The 7055-nt window shown below is 53.7% G+C and overlaps 1 protein-coding gene across 1 annotated transcript in view; it reads right to left on the reverse strand.

The window, feature by feature from the left end:
• LOC107114253 (atrial natriuretic peptide receptor 2-like) overlaps nt 1-7055 on the reverse strand; it is a gene marked incomplete at both ends in the record, with an annotated part of 16052 nt that overhangs the window by 7713 nt on the left and 1284 nt on the right. The window lies entirely within an intron of this gene.

The following is a 7055-nucleotide window of genomic DNA, read 5'->3' on the forward strand; positions in this document are numbered from 1 at the left end:
CTTCCGATGTTCTTCTGAAGGCCTTGGCCTCTCTGCCCTGCTTTTGGCCCTCCAGAGGAACTGGTTGGCCTTGGCCACTGTGTGAGTCAGGATGCAGGACTGGATGGTCCCTCCGTGGTCTGATCCAGCAGGGCTCCCCTTCTGTTCTTATGGCCCAAGAAAAGTCCAACTCGGTATAATGCAACTTCATGTATATTTTAGTGGCAGCAAACCTGTGCCCAGGACAAGTCTGGAGTTCAGTGAATGGACCAGGCAGCAGGCGACTGTGTTGTAATAGGTGATTTTAACTACCCACACATTGAGGAGGTCCTAAAACTGATAGACAACTTAAAAACTGATAAATCACCTGGCCCAGATGGCATACATCCGAGAGTTCTGAAAGAACGCAAATGTGAACTTGTGGATCTCCTGACAAAAAGATGTAATCTCTCCTTAAAATCAGCCTCCATTCCTGAGGACTGGAAGGTAGCTAATGTCACTCCCATCTTTAAAAAGCGTTCCAGAGGAGATCCGGGAAATTACAGGCCAGTCAGTTTGACGTCGATACCGGGTAAATTGGTGGAAACCATTATTAAGGAAAGAATTAGTAGGCACATAGATGAACAAAACTTATTGAGGTAGACTCAGCATGGGTTCTGTAAGGGAAGATCTTGTCTCACTAACCTGTTAGTGTTCTTTGAGGGGGTGAACAAACATGTGGACAAGGGGGATCCAATAGATATTATTTACCTTGACTTCCAGAAAGCTTTTGATAAAGTTCCTCATCAAAGGCTCCTAAGCAAGCTCAAAAATCATGGGATAAAAGGACAAGTCCTTTTATGGATCGAAAACTGGCTAATTAATAGAAAACAGAGAGTGAGTATAAATGGGCAATTTTCTCAGTGGAGGGTGGTAAGCAGTGGGGTATCGCAGGGATCAGTACTTGGTCCACTGCTTTTTAACTTGTTCATTAATGATTTGGAGTTGGGAGTAAGCAGTGAAGTGGCTAAATTTGCAGATGGTATGAAGTTGTTCAGGGTGGTGAAAACCAGTGAGGATTGTGAGGCACTCCAAGGGGATCTGTCAAGGATGGGCGAGTGGGCGTCAACATGGCAAATGGGGTTCAATGTGGCCAAGTGCAAGGTGATGCACATTGGAGCCAAAAATCCTAAATATAAATACACATTGATGGGGTCTGAACTGGCAGAGACAGATCAAGAGAGAGATCTTGGAGTTGTAGTAGATAACTCACTGAAAATGTCGAGACAGTGTGTGACTGCAATAAAGAAGGCCAATGCTATGCTGGGGATTATTAGGAAGGGTATTGAAAACAGATCAGCCAATATAATAATGCCCCTATATAAATCAATGGTGAGACCTCATTTGGAATACTGTGTGCAGTTCTGGGCACCACACCTTAAAAAGGATATTATAGCTTTGGAAAAAGTGCAGAAAAGGGCAACTCGAATGATAAAAGGGTTGGAACACTTTCCCTATGAGGAAAGGTTAAAGCGCTTATGGTGCGACCTCATTTGGAATACTGTGTGCAGTTCTGGTCACCACACCTTAAAAAGGATATTATAGCTTTGGAAAAAGTGCAGAGAAGGGCAACTCGAATGATAAAAGGGTTGGAACACTTTCCCTATGAGGAAAGGTTAAAGCGCTTAGGGCTCTTTAGCTTGGAGAAACGACGACTGAGGGGTGACATGATCGAGGTTTATAAGATTATGCATGGGATAGAGCAGGTAGAGAAAGAGGTACTTTTCTCCCTTTCTCACAATACAAGAACTCGTGGGCACTCCATGAAACTGCTGAGCGGTCGGGTTAGAATGGATAAAAGGAAGTTCTTCTTCACCCAAAGAGTGATTAACACATGGAATTTACGGCCACAGGAAGTGGTGGCGGCTACAAGCATGGACGGCTTCAAGAGGGAATTAGATAAGCATATGGAGCAGAGGTCCATCAGTGGCTATTAGCCACAGGGTATAGATAGGGGCTCTGGGGCAAGGGATGTTCTGTCTTCTTGGTGCTTGCGGGGGGGGGTCAACAGTGGGAGGGCTTCTAATGTCCTGGCCCCACTGGTGGACCTCCTGATGGCACCTGGTATTTCTGGCCACTGTGTGACAGACAGAGTGTTGGACTGGATGGGCCTTTGGCCTGATCCAACATTGGCGTCTCTTATGTTCTTATGTAAGGCCTCTGCTGGAGACCCTGGAGAGCGGACTGGGCTGTCCACGACAGGCCAAGGACAGGACTCAGAAGAGAAGAAGAGATTGGATTCATACCCCATGGCCCTTCACTACCTGAAGGAGTCTCAGAGCGGCTTACAAACTCCTTTCCGTTCCCCTCCCCACAACAGACACACACCCTGTGAGGTGGGTGGAGCTGAGAGAGCTCTGACAGAAACGGCTCTTTTCCAAGAACAGCTCTTATCAGAACTACGGCTTGCCCAAGGTCACACTAGCAGGTGCAAGTGGAGGAGTGGGGAATCAAACCCGGTTCTCCCAGATTAGAGTCCGCGCACTTAACCACGACACCAAACTGACTCAGCAGGAGGCAGACGCAATGGGGCAGCCGGTCTGCTCCACATGTGGCCTCAGTCCTTGGCAGTGCCACGCGGGTGATGCAAAAGGTCCTCCCCTTGCTAGAGAGCCCCTGACGGAGGTCCAAGGAGGCCTGGAGAGCCCCAGGATGGGAGTCGGCCGCAGGCAGCTTGTGGCACCCTCCTGACACATTCACGGCCGGCAGCGGCCTGGGGCTTTCCAACGGCAACAGCTGCAGTGGCAGAATCTCTGGTTGACAAAGGCTGATGCTGGAAGATCAAATATCCCATGCAGGGAGGGAGTGGGGGAGGGGCCTCTCTCGCTCTCTCTTTCCCGAAAGCCACAGAGAAGCATGCGGGGTGGGGGCTGCCCGCCCGCCTGCCCTTTCTGCTGCCGCTGCCGCGCCAGGCAAAGGCCTTGTTTATCCACAGCAGCTGTTTGGGTCACCAGACCTTTCTGGCCCTCCTTCCCAGCCCCCAGAGGACACAAAAAGGCATGGACAGACAGAAACAGGAAATGGCCCCGAGGCCCCCTGTGAAGCAGCCACGCCACCGCCTCTCTCCCCTGCTGCTTGCAAGGGGGCCAGGGGCGCCTCCCTCCCTCCCTCAGCGGGTGCTCTGCAGCGGTGGCACCACCACCAAGGAGGCCTCCCCTCGCTCACGTATCAGGAAGAGGGAGACGAGGACGTCACAGTTAAGGGTCTTTCTGTGGCCACTAAGAAATCACTCGGCAGCCGAAGCAAGTCATCCCCCAGACACAGACCCAATTTTTAGGACAAGAGGGACAGAACAACGTTTTTATTCAAGACCGTTTCTGTGGGTGGAGCCGTGTTTGTCAGGGGTAGAGGAGTGAGGCCTGAGTCCAGGAGCCCCGGAGGGACCCACCAGGCTTCCGGGGCCAGAGCTTTCCTGGGTCACAGCCACCTCCCACCAGACACCCCCGAGAGGAGCCCCGGACTCGGGGACATCTCATGCCCCCTCCTCCAAACTGTGCTGGTCTTCAAGGTGCTCCTTGACACATTTCCTTCAGAGTTTCAGCTGCATGGAAGACCAGTGCAAACATCCTGGCTTAATAAAATCAGAACTGATCTTCTCAACGCACAAATGCCAGGGCGGTTGACATGTCGGGCTAGGACAGGGGTGGCCAAACTGCGGCTCGGGAGCCACGCGTGGCTCTTCCACACATATTGTGCGGCTCCCAGAAGGGCGGCCGGGGACCTCTCTCTCTCTCTTTTCTCCTCCCTCCCTCCCCCCCCCCCATCGATTTACTTTCTTTCCACCTCTTTCTTTCTTTTCACCTTTCTTTCTTTCTTTCTTTCTCCCTTCCTTCCTTCCTCTCTCTCTTCCTTCCTCCCCCTCCCACATCTACGTATTTGCTCTCTTTGTTTCTCTCTCTCTCTCTCTTTCCTTCCACCTCTTTCATTCCTTCCACCTCTTTCTCTCTTAGGCAAATAAATTAGACAAATAAATATTATTATCAATATCTGTTTTTACCCCTTTTTATTTTTGGCAGTCTCATTTAATGTTAGTAAAAAGCAAATTTGTACATTTTCCAATTAGGACGTGTGTGTAATATCCGTCCATGTCTTGCAGCTCTCAAACATCTGACGCTTATTCTGTGCGGCTCTTACGCTGAGCAAGTTTGGCCGCCCCTGAGCTAGGATCTGGGAGACTCTGGGTTCGAATCCCCAGCTCTGCCATGGAATCTCACGATGGGGGGGCCCTTAGGCCAGTGACACACTCTCATCCTAATCTACCTCACAGGGTTGTGGTGAGGATACCTTGGAGGAGGGAACAGCGACGTCATCCACTTTGTGTCCCCCTTGGGAAACACATTAATGAAATCCACGCATAAAGGTCATTTCTGAAGGCTGAGGGCAGCAGCCCTATGAAAGAATGCTGCTTTCCATTGCAAGAAACAGGCTAGCCTCCACCTCCAGCGGAGAACACTGCTACCTATTTCTGAGTTTACCTGCCACGCAAAGAACATGGCCTCCCCACCTGGCCAGTAACTGCCCCAGGGCGACTCCAGGACCAAGACGAAGGGGCCGACTAAAACAGAAAGGCAGCCGGGAACTTCCCTGCCCACCCGCTCGTGGGACACAGTCCGGCCGCCACGGCTGCAGGGAGACCCTCTCAGAGTCCAGGAGCTGTGTGCCCCCAAAATAAAGGACGTCCGGAATACCTTTTTGTTGTCAGACGGCAAAATACGATGATGGCCGGGATGGCTTTAAAAGGAGATCAGAGAGCTTGGCGGAGGTGGTGCCCCGCAAGGGCCGCTGGCCATGGTGATTAAAGCCAACTTCCACCCAATACTCCCTTTAAGCTGTGGTGTCTTGTGAGCAAAAATTCCACTTTGTGAGCTACGGGCATTAAAGTTGTGAGCGAGCGATTTGGCTGCTGCATAGATCAGTCTGCTGTGGAGCCCTCCTTCCTGAGCGAATGCAAGAATGTCTGAGCCGGAGGCTGAGAAACTGTGAGCTAGCTCACACTAACTCAGCCTAGAGGGGACACGGCTTCCACCTATGGAGGCAGCAAACGTCTGCATCCCAGTGCCAGGAGGCCTCAGTGCCCTGCATGCTGGGCCGGCCTGTGTGAGACAGGCTGTGCTGGACGAGAAAGACCCCCACTGGCCTGATCCCGCAGGGCCAGTGGGGGTCCCTGTGGAGCCAGTTTGGTGTCGTGGTGAAGTGCGCGGACTCTAATCTGGGAGAACTGGGTTTGATTCCCCACTCCTCCTCCACTTGCACCCGCTGGTGTGACCTTGGGTCACTCACAAGTTCTCTCCGAGCTGTTCTCTCAAGGGCAGTCCTCGAAAGAGCTCTCTCAGCCCCGCCTACCTCACAGGGGGTGTATGTTGTGGGGAGGGGAAGGGAGAGGAGTCTGTAAGCCGCTCTGAGACTCCTTTGGGTAGTGAAGGGCCATGGGGTATAAATCCAATCTCTTCCTCTTCTTCTTCAGATGGTCTTGTATGCCTCTGGCAGTAGTCCTATTTTGGCAGGAGGCATTGCTTTGCTTAGATGATAATACATGTTCTGCTTTTTGTGCTTCTCAAGGGTGGCTATCAAAAAAGGATTTCAGATTGGAATTTTATCGTGTATGTTTTCAACTGATAGCTATCTCGGAAGGGCAGAAAGGCGGGATATAGACGTTGTAAATACAAATATATAATATATACTTAGCACCCTTCGGGGGGGGGACATTAGTGCTGAACAGCCCCGGGTGAGGCACCCGCCCATCAGGTCACCTTGGGACAAGCAGCCGTATCCTCTCACAGCCCTCCAATCTCACCCCCCACCCCACCCCCGCATTCTGGGCAAATCTCGCCAATCCTACAGGGCCGTTGTAAGGAATCAGCAGCTCACCACCCTGACCTGGATGGCCCAGGCTGGCCCAATCCCGTCAGGTCCCGGGAGCTAAGCGTGGTCGGCCCTGACAAGTACCTGGAAGGGTGACTTCCAAGGAATACCAGGGCCGGGATGCACGGGCACTTCTGAACCATCTCTTGCCTCAGAAACAAGTCTAGCTCACCACCCAGGGGTGCATAAATCTAAAAGGGCTGGAACTTCTGGCTGCCAGACAATCTTAGGATCTCCTGACTACACTACACACACTGCCGTACAAGGACGACAATACGACTAGGAGCGCACTGTGTGCGTGCACCACTTCCAGCCCTGCAGGGATTCATTCTTGGGCCTCTGGGAGCAGCTGGGGGGGCCGCACAAGGGCAACCATACCAAAAAAGGTGAGGCCCCTCCAGGCAACCAGGAGAGCCTGGGAGGAGCCAGGCTTGACAGCAAAGCCGTGGGGCCAGCTGCACCCCCCCCACACACACACACAGTGCACCATTCTTAAGGGCTGGGGGGCGGGGCCCAGAGAGGTGCTCGCTTGCCCGGTAGTGGTGGTGGGGGGGGGGGCTTGTGGCACTGCCAGCAGAGGCTGCCCTGGCTCACAGCAAGGCGGGGCCTCAGAGAACCCCTCCACACACACACACACAACCGCATTTCCGGCAGCTTCGTGGCTCACAGTGTTGTCCCCAGCCAGATGACAAAGAGCAGAGCCGAAGACACACGCCAGGAGGCACACGCAGGACCAGACCCCCCCCCGCCCAGCCTCTTCTGCACAGACCAGGCGGGGGGAGTGGAGGGGAGTAGGGGAGGCTCTCCCAGTCCCAGTCCTCCTCTCCCAGCCTCCAAGGGGGGGAGGAAAGGGCAGCCTCACCTTGCGGGTCTCCCAGCAGCAGCAGCAGAAGCAGCAGCAGCCGCCGCCGCCGCGCCTGGCCGGGAGACATCAAAGGGAGGGAGGGAGGGAGGCATTCCAGGGATTCTAGCAGGGAGACGAGAGGCAGCATCTGTCCCCAAGAGAGCCCCCGCCTCCACTCTGGGGCGGGCGGAGGAAGCGCCAGGCAGACCCCGACGGGTGCCCCCGCCGCCCTCCCTGGCCCCGGAGAGGGCCCGACCACCACCCCTCCGAAGGCCTCTGCGCTCTGGGAGGGACCGCCACGGATCCCCCCCACACACACACACACACGAAA

The sequence above is a fragment of the Gekko japonicus genome, unplaced genomic scaffold (genome assembly GCF_001447785.1).
Source record: "Gekko japonicus isolate JY-2015 unplaced genomic scaffold, Gekko_japonicus_V1.1 scaffold3998, whole genome shotgun sequence".
Taxonomy (NCBI): Eukaryota; Metazoa; Chordata; class Lepidosauria; order Squamata; family Gekkonidae; genus Gekko; species Gekko japonicus.